This window comes from Labrus bergylta, chromosome 2, assembly GCF_963930695.1.
Source record: "Labrus bergylta chromosome 2, fLabBer1.1, whole genome shotgun sequence".
Classification (NCBI taxonomy): Eukaryota; Metazoa; Chordata; class Actinopteri; order Labriformes; family Labridae; genus Labrus; species Labrus bergylta.
In genome coordinates, this window is record NC_089196.1 from 8,597,526 (window position 1) to 8,609,978 (window position 12,453).

Sequence of the window (12,453 nt, forward strand, 5' to 3'; positions counted from 1 at the left end):
CCTACTAAAAAATTTACAACAAAAGTCTGGCTGTTGTCAACGTGTTTATCATCTGTTTAGTTGTTTTTTTTTTTTTTACTTAAATGAAACATTATACATTAACTACATTATGATTCACACTCAAATGTCTTACACTTATTCTCAATACTGTAAGGATGCACTGATTTATTAATTGGAAGACGTATTCAAATCAGTAACTACCCAAACATTAGGACTGCTACATAAATATTCTTGGCTTTGACCAAATTTCCAACTAATCTCAAGTGTATTATCTGCTATATGATCCTTTATTATTCAGGCCTTCCCAACATGACACCCCCCCCCCCCCCCCCCCCGCCCCTTTTTTTTTTTTGTTAGTGCACTCAAAATAGAAACCAGCTGACCGTGGATAATTTTGTACATTCAAACCATGTAAATGGTAAAAAATAGAAACCCTCAGATTTGTGTCTTGTATAATTAAAATGTTTCTTTTATCAAAACAAGTCCATATCAAGTGTCAACGTCTGGTGTTGAAAAATTATGCCGATGCAGATTTGCAAAAACCTGAAGTTCACGCACACACGCACACACACACACACACACACATAAAGGACCATCTCAGGACTCCATGGGATTTGTCTGAGTCCCACATCCAACACTCAAACATGGAGTTCACTTTGTACCCATGCAATTACTCCTCACAAGATGAACTGAATGAAATACTTAATCACCAAATGTAGGAAAATAATAATAATAAAACAAAAGTTATAAATGCTTTTTTATCAATAGACAAGTAATCTGTATTTAAAAAAATAATAATACTTTCAGTATTATCACTAAATAATTGAAAAACTTATAATGAAGGAATGTAGCAGCTTACTTTGAAGCTTAGCATAATGGCCCTGGTCATGTAAGTTTGGATAACAGCTGGTTACGTAGATGCCCAAGGTATATTAATTGGTGGCTGATGAGGTAGTTAAATGCAGTGTTTGCCACAGAATGTGAATATGTCTGCATCACTGCAATCTGCCATTTACTGGACTGAGAAGAACCAATAACAAATCAATGTATGAAAACTTAGTAAGGTGACATACCTGCACACTATCTGTGTAGGTATCTGTGTAGTGCATCACATTAATACAACATTTAAACTTGGGTAAACAGCTGGAGGGCACACTTCTGGGCTTTAGGCTGCTAAGTAGCCAACAATCAACCGCACAGCATGCCGTATTCATTGCATATATAAAAAATCTCCTAAAGGCACAAACAAAACAAACACAGCCGAAAGGTAAAGCTCAGAGTCTGAAATCGTGACACCTAGCAGAGGTATAAGGCATCCCAAATGGTGAGTTATAAAATGAACTACAATTAACCATGTAACATCATGACAAGAGTAATTAGCATCAAGAGACCATGTTCCAGGGTGTAAACTAAGCAGCAACCTGTTGAAAAATGAAGCAAATGCAGCAGGGTAACAAACGGAAGTTCCTCTATTGTCTACTTGAGACTGACTCAAAAATTTAACAAAATACCTATTAGCCTACAGCAAGGAGCTTGTTGAACTATTTGTTCTTTTTACATCAGATAGCCTAGTAAAATACAAACACCTGGGTTGGTCTCTATTGCTGATTTACATGATAAATGTACAGTGGGTGAATCTTTAAATGGCTACCTGTTTAATTATCAGTAATTAAAAGTTAAAAGCTAATTAGGAGCGTGGTCACATTCATAGACAGACATAGTGCAGTCTGTCTGTAAGATATCTCTCAATAATACCAGTCACTGAACCTCACCTCTTGGCCGTGTTTAGTGACTTTTTATGGTGATTTTATGACGTCATAACGGCACACTGACTGACCGGGTATTTTTTATGGGTTTCTGAAGGATTAACTCGCTGTTTGCAGCAGCGCACCTCATCCCGGTTGTTGCCGCTGGAGTTGCTCGGTTTCCATGGCGCTGTTTCCATGGCGCTGTTTCTTGCCTTGAGTTGCGCACTTTAAGCTAGGAGCTGAAGTTTCCCGTCCTGCAGCTGCTTCTTACCTCAGCTTCACTGTACTAGAATTCATTCTGCAGGAACAAAAGCTCCCATTAACCTAAACCGGGTAAGCTTTTATTGCTTTGGCTGACAGGTTTAGTTTGTTGTCGTTTTTGGTTAATGTGTGTGTGTGTGTGTGTGTGTGTGTGTGTGTGTGTGTGTGTGTGTGTGTGTGTGTGTGTGTGTGTGTGTGTGTGTGTGTGTGTGTGTGTGCGCTTGCTTGCTCCTCAGTGACTGACTCGTGTGTTGTTTTGAAACATTTGTTACCTGTGAATGTTTAACTGCTTTGTAAGTGTTTTGGTAATATTTTACATTACTTCATACATTTTCTGAAGGCTCTTGCAATTATCGAGGCGCTTCCTTTTTGTCACTAACAACAACTGTGTCATCTGTAGTTGTGCAAAATATCTTTTTTGGAAGGAAACACAACAGCTGATAATGTCTTAGAAATACCCCAAGGTAAAATTAAACTGCTGTGATTTTTTACTTTTGCTCACAACTATCACAGCTAAAATTATACTGTAGGCGATTTAAAATGAAAGCTAAAAAGTGCAGCACAAATGAGTCTCTCAAATGGTAGACTACCTTCTTTCTTGGTGTTTGGTTACAGAGAAGTGTACATTCATACTTCCAATCCCTTTTTTAGAGAAAGGTCTTTGAACCATCATTTAAGATTTTATTCTCTCGTTTTCTGCTTAATTAAAATTGTGATGCCATGGACCACGAGTTAAAGGAGTTAGCATGCATTTTTTTTTTTAACTATGTAGATGCATGAGAAAAATTACAAATAAACAGAATCTTGAATCATGATTCTTGACGATTAAATGTGACTTCTTAAGTGCCTCTCCAGCTGACCAGTAGTTATGATACTTTACACTTTATTGTCCCCTTGGGGAAATTTGTCTTGGACTCACGGTGCTTCCAAACATTCAGTTCTTCTTCACAGTAGTTCTTTCAGTCCTTAAAGATTTCATAAACTATGACCATTTTTGTTTAGTCACACCACTTCTCAGAAATTAACAAAGACAAGCAAGACATGTTGTCTTACTAACGTGTAGATTTATAAATCATAATGTGATTCGACAGGTGATTGTGTGCAGTAGACATGTAAAAACAGAACTTTCACAGTGTTCCCACTTAAACAATGTTTCCTGAAGTCTAAAAAGGAGAAAAAAATAACCTTCTAATGTAACAGTCTGCTCAGCCAAGTGAAATAATGATAAAGTGTGCCCATGAAAAAATGGTAATAAAGTTATTTTATGCTTATTATAGCCTTCTCATGCATGGCTCTGTATTTAATAAGGGTATGTGCATTTATGCGTGAGATCTTTGTTCCCTTTCTCCTGAGATTTATAAAACCTTTTTATATATATGTAAGGTTTTTAAGTGCTCTGGTTTATGTGCTGATTGTGTCTTAATTTTCTCTGTAACGGCGGTGTTTTTCTTGACACTCTAGCTTGAAGCATTTCTGATATCAAGAGTTAAAAGTTTGAGGATTTCTTCTTTTCAGCAGTGGTCCTTGTTGTCCATTTTAGCCTGCACTGTAACATCCGTCTCCTTGTCTTAGAGCGCATCCCTATTCCACATTTAACAGAAACTCTGTCATAGGTAGGGCAAGCAGCCAATCACCTGCTTATTGATGTGGTGGGGAAATTCAGTTTTTTCTTGGCCTGTTGGAGGTCTGACTAGCCTCCACTGGATTAGAAGTGGCGGACGGTTTCCTGAGTGAGCAATGAAATCCAACTTCCTGCACTGTTCACAATCAGGAATATTTGAAGCTGAAAGAAACAATCTGTTTGCCATGTCTCGAGTCTGAGGAGCTTTTTTTCAAGATGAAAACGAGGTGTTCTCTTCCGATTTCCTATCTATCAGTGGCATAATTCAAGGTTCAAGCTGTGCTGGCTCGGGGTTAAGGAATCAATTTGTTTAAGGGTTAAGATGCTATTTGATTGTGAAGCTCAAGGGCGTGCTACAGGGCTTGTTCCATCTCCTCTGCACATTACTCAGAGTGCATCAGCGAGTCATTATGCCGGACAAGGATAGGAAAAGGGGAAAGAAAGAAAAGAAAAGAGACAAAGAAAGAGGAGCAAATAGACGGGAGAGGGATAGAATATACATCAGTAATAGAACAGGGCTTGCAATTGTAAATCTGTTTGTGTTGCAATTCAATCAACTTCAAGCAGAGGAAAGACAGGAAAGACGATAGTTTTCTATCTCCAGGTTTCTATCACTTGACCATTGAAATAACTTGTCTGTTTTTCTCTTTCCTCCCTGCTGGCTCAGCTCAGTGTGCAGACGTGAGGGGTGTGCAAGGTCACAGAGTGAGATGGGTGGGAGGTTTGTGGGTGGTGGAGTTGGTGACCCATGGCAGGGGTGAAGGCAGGGGCTGAGGGACGGTCGGTTGGGTTACAGAAAAATCCTGTTACACCTCACCTTGACCCCTTCTCTATTGCCTGTGTCCTTCATGGTCTCTTGCATGGCTGAGCATTGCACCATGGGAGGCTGGCAGTATTTTTGCAGGCAGCAGACTCAGGCATCCTGGTTTCAAAGGACATACATCTCTTCTGTTTACAAGGTGTCAGCAAATCGGAGGCGGCCTGGACAAGAATGAGATATAAACAGCACTCAATCTTTAAATCCCTTTTCTATGATTTTATATAAAGACAGAATATAGTTTTTTTTTTTAAATCGAGATTTAATTGACACAGTCAGTGTTGTTGTTGTAAATGTAGAAATTTGGAACTGCCCTGGATCTTGTTGCAGCAGATTGTTTGTTATTAGAGACATGCTTTCTTTTCAGTGTGGTACATTTTCACGAAACACTGGTATCTGTAGCAGATCCAGCACTCAAATCTGTGATAGTTGTTTAATGGACGGGTCCCTAATTTCAAATAGAGGTATTAAAAGCAGTCTTTCATTTCAGGCTGGTTGAAGAATTAGATTTGAAAACCAGGAAATTAACAGGGCCGACATTTTCAGCAGCATTCAAAGTATTTTGTTTTCTTTTGCTAAAAGCAAATATTTAATTTATGCAAATACATGTTGTAAAAAATAAGTATTTATTGGTGTTTACATTTCAGATAAAACAAGTTTAGTGAAAACAAGTGACACAGGCACATCAAAGAGCATGAATAGTTTTACATCAATGATGGGCAGTCATTGCACAGAACCATAGAAAGTGGCAATAACCAATAACACAATATTTCTCTGCCTGTTTCTCCTTCTTCCTCCTCTGTCGACCATTCACATACAGATAACTATTTCACATTTGAAATGAAAATCTCTGATAGTCTGTGCACGACCTCACCAGGGTTGTAAGTTGCAGACAAACTATGTATTTCTCTAACTGATATCTTTCAAAGTGAAACCTCTGAATGTTATCATTTTCAATTACTACAAATGAAGCACGTTGGTTTTGTGTTTGGAGTTGGTTGTAAAAACACATAAATAATTTGCAGTCCAGGTAGGGTCAGTCTGCCCATTTCATTTACGCAGTCAGTTTTTCATTTAAGTCTCCAACGTTTTAAAAGCTAGGCTATGAAGCATGGTCTGAATGTTTTGAACATTATTACATATGTGAACCTCTGTTCAGATTGGTACTGTGCCTATGCAACTCTTGACAGAGGTAGGAATGATGTGATTGGCTCACTCGCAAGCTTCTTTCATACACACTGTATGATCAAACCAAAAGGTTGCTGTGTTTCTTGAATATTTAGATTTTGTTTATTCACATTGACTTTGTATTGGAACATGTGTTTGCTTATTAGTTATGTTTAGAGCGTTTTAGAGCATTTATTTATTAATGAATGTTGGCTGGTTGGAGAGGAAGGTGCGCATTAACACCCCCGCCCCTTAATACACTGGTGACTGCAGCACCTGTGATTTATTAGGTGGGCCATGTGAGCTGGCGGTGTTCCCAGGTGTCATCAGTTTTAGACCAAAAGATTTGGCACATGGGCCACCAGTTGAATAGCCCGGCTTTAGATCATTCCATCATTGTTCAAAACATTCTGTCAAAGATAGAAAGGTAATCTCTGGTTTGTACTCTTTTTTTGGGGGGGAATTTGTGTTTATATTTTCTATTATGTTACTCCTGTTTCATATTTGGTTTTCTTCACTCGTACATCTGATACAGATTCCGACAAACTCAAATCTCAATTGTAACTTGTGCTGCACACTTGAACTTCTCCAGAGTGCGGGTTGTTCAGAGCTTCGATTAAAATGAGCTAAATAAAGCATGGCCCATTCCATTCACTTTTTCACAATGTGCTCCTAAATTCCCATTTCCCAGTGGCTCTTTTGTGGCTTGCTGTTGCTTTAAAGGTCCTACTTGGAAAAAAACAATATTTAAAAGGGAAAAATTGTCAGCAGATTCGGCAGAAATTATTTATTGAAAGTCATATTACAGAGTTTGCCACACAACAAAACTCAGATATTTACCCATTGCCAAGGATTATTGCTAATTCCTCATTTTTTATATATATAAATAGGTAAATTCTTGCCACCGCACGCACCCAATAAAGAGAGAGATCAGCTGGTACTTCCTTCCATACACTGATTGAGGTGTGATATCTTTTGATGAAACTGAAGCTTCTTAGTTTCAATATTTTCCTGCAGCTGCTTGCTGCCAATGCTGTCCTGCACTCGTATTTTATGATAACTGTTGTGATACGGGTCATCATGAACAAGCCTCCACACATGCAGATCAGCCTCTGTTATTTTGCATTTGAGTCCTCCTGTTTTCCTGTTACCATGCTTGCACCATGCGGCCATATTGGGTTATTTGAGGATGAGCAAGGCCCCAAACTCTGACAGGAAACCCTGCTTTTGAGAGACTTCATATGGAAAATACAGAGTCTCAGCTCAGTGGCTGCAGTTACAGTAGCTACACCATGTTTTCATTTCTTTATTCTTTCCTCAGAAGCCTATGTGTTAGCTTGATGATTCTTAAAAGCTGGTTTACGGTGGCCAATGGTGGTTTACCATACCAGCATAGCTTTGCTGTAAGATCTGTGTAGCTGCAGAAGAAGCTGGTCTTCTAGCAAGATCTGGTAAATGATGCTTGTACACTAGCAAGCTTTTGCTGGATAAGAGAGTTGAGCAACAATTGTCTATCCTTGCTACTTGAATGCTTATACTTTGTTGTGGAGCTGAGCTAGTATTGCTTCTATACATACATAGTCATATAGTCAGTAGATGGTCTTTGAAGTTTGAGTTTGCATTTGAGATTCAGTGGAATCCATTCAGGTATTTTCTACAGCTTTCAAAGCAGAACTGATTTGCCGTCATATTTTTCCAAACTTTTGTTGTCAAGGTTGGCATTTCATTTCATTCCTGGAAGTATTAAAAATGTCTTGAATTTGAAAATCTTGAATTTCACTTGGAGAAGCTTATAGGATAGCATTGTACTACAGAAACTCATTAACTTTGTGTGTTTACTGCAGGGTGAACCAACCACAGGGTTTCTCAGACCCGATGTCACATACTAAACTAATAACATTCTCAGCCTCAGCTGTACTTGCTGTTTACTCTTAATTAGCAAAGTGCTGGCTGGCTATTACCCAATACTAGGAAGGTAAACACGGGAAACAAACCTGATTATCAGAAGCATTACATTAGATTACATAAGACACAGTTTAGTTTATAATACAAAATGAAAAAGACGACATCATGTAAATGTACAAATATATATGCAACACTTTCATTAGCAAAATAAAGTATAAAGCAGCTACAGAATGTGAAGTATGATAAACAGCCTGTTGGTGATATTATTGTGAGAATGTAAGCTTGTTGGCATGCTAAGGCAACATTGGGCCAAATACAACAAATAAAAAGCCACTAGCGTCATAGCTTCAGATGTAAGTTATGTTTAATCAAAAAATTACTTGGTTTTAATGTTAAACAAAATGAAACTTAGAAAATACTGTTTTCAAACGGTACACTTTCTGTTCTGTTGTGTCTTGTGGTCTGTCAAAAATCAGTCCTCACCCTCATGTTTCTAGCTAAACCAGACACCACATGCACACACATTCTGTGTGTTTCACACCTGCTCCCTCCCCTCTCCTCCAAAGCCATCAGCTCCATGTAAGCCCCTGTGCAGCATGGAGCCAAAGGGTTCAGTGATGCCAAGCTGAGTCCCTTAATAACCCCACAGCTCTCCTGCCTTTTCCCAGTGTCAACCCTGCTGGGAATGACAACTCATATGATAGTGGGCCCCGCCAAGACCTGTGGTCCACTTCCTGTATGACCTGAGGAGGTTGGACTGGTCAGATGTGAGCAATCGGTCTTACCTGTGGTGAACAAAGTAACATGGAAACATTGGGTAGTCTGTTAAAGCCTGTAGATCTCTGTAGATGATCACTGGATAATTAGAAATATATTTTATGCCTCATGGCAACAAATATACTAAAAATGACTGTATATCTGAAAAACCCAACAGTACAGAGGACAGGTCTTTGATTGAAAAACCAGCACTGTTCTGTTTGTCACAAGCATTGTGGATGTTTCTTTTTTTAAAGATTTATTTTTGGGCTTTTTACACCTTTACTTAGAGATAGGACAGTGGATATAGTCAGAAACCGGGGGGAGAGAGAGAGAGAGAGACTGGGGAATGACATGCGGGAAAGGAGCGACGGGTTGGATTTGAACCCGGGCTGTCTGCTCTGAGGACCATAGCCCCTGTACATCAGGCACGCGGTCTAACCACTAGGCTACCTGCGATCCCGCATTGCTTTTATAATGTACAAGCTTATTTATTTATATTTTAAGAATTTGAGCCCAAACAGTATCTGTGTAAACTGCAAAGTGCATGAAATAAAATCAGCCTGAATAATAATTGCTATGTTTTGAAACATAATAATTCTGCAATAAGAATAAATAACCTGCATCATATCTTTTCTTTATTTCCCTTAGTGTCTTAGATAGAACCTAGCTTCAATAATTGACTAAGTCCAAATCCACAGAGACGACCGAGACTGTAATGTTTATTAAAAGTAAGAAAAAAAGTGTTTGGTGGAAATAAGATGCACTTCACTTCAGAGCTCTTTGAGTTCTGTTTCTAAGAATACATCTTTGTTCTGATGGTGTTCATCGTTAAAGCACCATGGATTCAGTAAAATAGAACAAGTTTATTTTCATAAAATAAATGATTTATTCATCTGAGAGGAAAGTGGAGAAGTCAACAAATCATCAGGATTCATAGTTCACAGAAGTTTTACAGGAGCTTCAAGCTATAGATTTACTGAGTACATTCAACCCCAAATTTCTCTGTTGTGTGTGAGTGTTTGTGTAAATGACAGGAAAATTGTCAACTGCTGTGGTTTAAAAGTCCTTTATTAATGCTCTTTTTATGAGCTCAAGCTTCAGAGGGTGACCAAATAATCTGTAAATCACTCTCAAAGGACTATGAAAAGTCATTCTACATCTAATACAAATTTAAACCTTATAAAGAAATCAAATCAGATTAAAAAAAAGCTTCTCGAAGAACTATCCAAAAAACACTTCACTGACACACCTGAGCACCAAAATAAAAATAGGTATGCAGTCAAGGTTCGTCCCATAAGAAATCGTATCGACCTGTCAGCATTGTGTACCTCTGTTATGAGAGCAGTTTCTCCTTCACCTCAGCCAGAAGATCTGCTTTCTATTTTTACAGCATACTGAATGTGTGACGGTGTTGTGGGAGGATTTGACTCATCAGCTTCAGGGTCAGGGTCAGTCTGTAAAAACCTCAAATATAACCGGCCTTCACCTGCCTCAGGGGACTCAAACACACCTGAAAGAATGTTAAAAGTACCTCTCTTCATGGAAAGACTTCCTGTCTAATGATGGTCAACCAGTGAATTTTGTTTAGAGAGAAACTGTAAGGAATTACAAGCTATTTTTTGAGTATGACTTGTTAAAAACGCAAACCTTAGGCTGAATGTAGGGAGGGGGGGATTCTTGCCTATGTCCTCTGTGCCCTCCTCCCCCTCTCTCCTCCCTCCTCCTCCCCTCTCATCTCCCGGTAAAGCAGCACGGCTTCATGGTGATGGATAGGGCCGAAGTGCCTTACGGGCTCTGCGGGGGCTGATGAATTCACCTCTCCTCCTCTGAGTGTGATCTGACCCCAGGCTCAGCGTGAACTCCTGCATCTCAACAGCTAAGAGAGACACAGCTCTCCACACAGGAACACGCAGCCCTGTGGCCAGAACACATGCCCCTCCTGAAGCATGAGGAAACACAAGCCATGTTTTTAAAACCTCCAGTTAACCTTCGTGCAGTTTCTCAGAGATAAAAAAAAAAACACTTTTTCTACTGATGCAAAACTTTAAAAAAGCTAGCTGAGTATTTTTTCATTGTATTAAGACTGTGACAGATGAGAAATGAGGTTTGTTTTTTAACTTTTCTCTTGCTTTTGATTCCTATCTTGAAGATAAATAGCAGAGTAGTATGCCCCTGCACAGAGTGATATCAAATCCATGAGTCGCTTCAGAAAACACAACTTCAATTACCTTGCAAGCTGCTGCAAGTTCAAAAAACTTTGATTAGTCTGAGTGTTGCCAAGGGGATTCAATCAAAGTAAACCAAAGTAGACTTTGGGCTGATTTCTTCTTTAATATAGGATTTGCAAAAAAGGGAAAGGGATATAAATCAAAGAAAGATGTATGTGGAAAGCTATAAAATACATTTCAAATATGTTTTTTTTTTTTTTTTTTGTGCCAGTTATTACCAGTAGCTCTATAGTGGAATATTTAGTTGAATACTGTTTCTTTATAATGGTTAATCCTCCAGCCTCCCCTAAGGTGGCTGTAAACTCATCCTTTCTTTGGGGGCCACAGAGTAGTCTCTCTGGTTTTATAGCTGTCTTTTAATTAGCCACTAATGAAGACAGAGCGGAAATGGTTCCACTGATCAATTGTGCACATAATTAGATCAGGGATTTTATAGTGAGAAACGGAGAGAGAGAGAGAGAGAGAGAGGACAAACACATTCAAACACTCATGTCTTAAGGAGCCTGTTATCTGTCACATGGTGCATTCTGGTGCATTCAGATGCATTCAGGTGCATCTCTTCAATTCTGGATGACAGGTTCAATCAGAAACACAAAAAAGTTGTGTAACTGGGAAATCATACCTGAATAGAGCCTTTTCTCTTCTTCAGGCCTGGCTCTCGAGCTCACAGCCACTTAAATGTGATGTCTCAGCAAGCCACCTATAAGACATCCACATCTCCCCAGTCAGAGCTTGTTAGCTCATTCATGTGGTTCTTAACTTTTAATACAGAAGTTCAGACATTGCCTGAAGGCAGCCAAGTCGAGCAGTGCTCCCTTTACTGCTCAGTGATGGTAGAGCTCAAACAGCAGCAGGGAACAGACGAGTGGCTCAGGTTAGGATCAGTGATTCGTAGGATGGAAAGATACTGCCCCCTGCTGACCCTTTTTTCCCCTCCTTTATATCATTTAACATCAACTGCCTTAAAAATATTCTCATATCAGTGATGTGTCCTGTTTCAGACTGGAAATAAGAAATATAGGATATTTCGTCTTTTTGATGGGCTGTCACCTCTGTTGAGATGGTCTCACCTTTTTTTTGGTGCAACCCCCAAAGTATCCTCTGCAATAAAAATATGAGATGGTTAATCTGAGTTGAAATGAGTCAAAGTTTGTGTCTCATTCAGTCAGCTGATCATGGTGCAGAGCTGTTAACAAGGAGAAAGAAACACTGGAAATATACTGAACTCTGCAAGGATAATAATCCCTGACTTTGAGCTTAAAGTTGATGATATGAACACTCTTAATGTGTTAACTTTTACAACCCTACACAAAAGAAGAAGACATGGTGGAGTTATCCATATGACGGCTACACTGTTTTCCTTTGTTCATGCAATATCAAGAGATGACACAAAGGGGGGGAGTTTTGTTTTATTTTTGTCTTTTATTTGTTGTTCTGTTATAATTTGTAACTCTGTATTAAAAATGGCTATTGTCATATATCTTAATATATCTTATTCACTTAAACATATTTTTTTCATTTGTTTGAAGCTGAATAAGCTTTGCTTGGAATTTGCAAGCAAGCTCGAGACTGCAGCACTTAACAATGAGTTTTTTAATACACAAAATTCCTAATTAATTTAGATAGGCCTACATGACTATTAACATACCCATTTGTCATTAGTGACCATATTTCCCTTTATCTCCAGGTTTGTAATAGTATTCAGTACTATAAACTTGTTATTATCCTTTATATACAGTATATTTCATTTAAGTTTTCTTGACTTGGAGAACACAAAAGATTTGTTACTTCTCCTCTGATTAAAAAAAATAAATTAAATTAATAAAAAATACAGAACACATCAGCAGATTTCGACAAACAGAGCTGAGGATTTCAGTTAAGTTGTTGTGTAACCAAACTACCACTTGGGGTCAGCGTTTCCTTAATAACTGCAGAACTTGTCAAGAG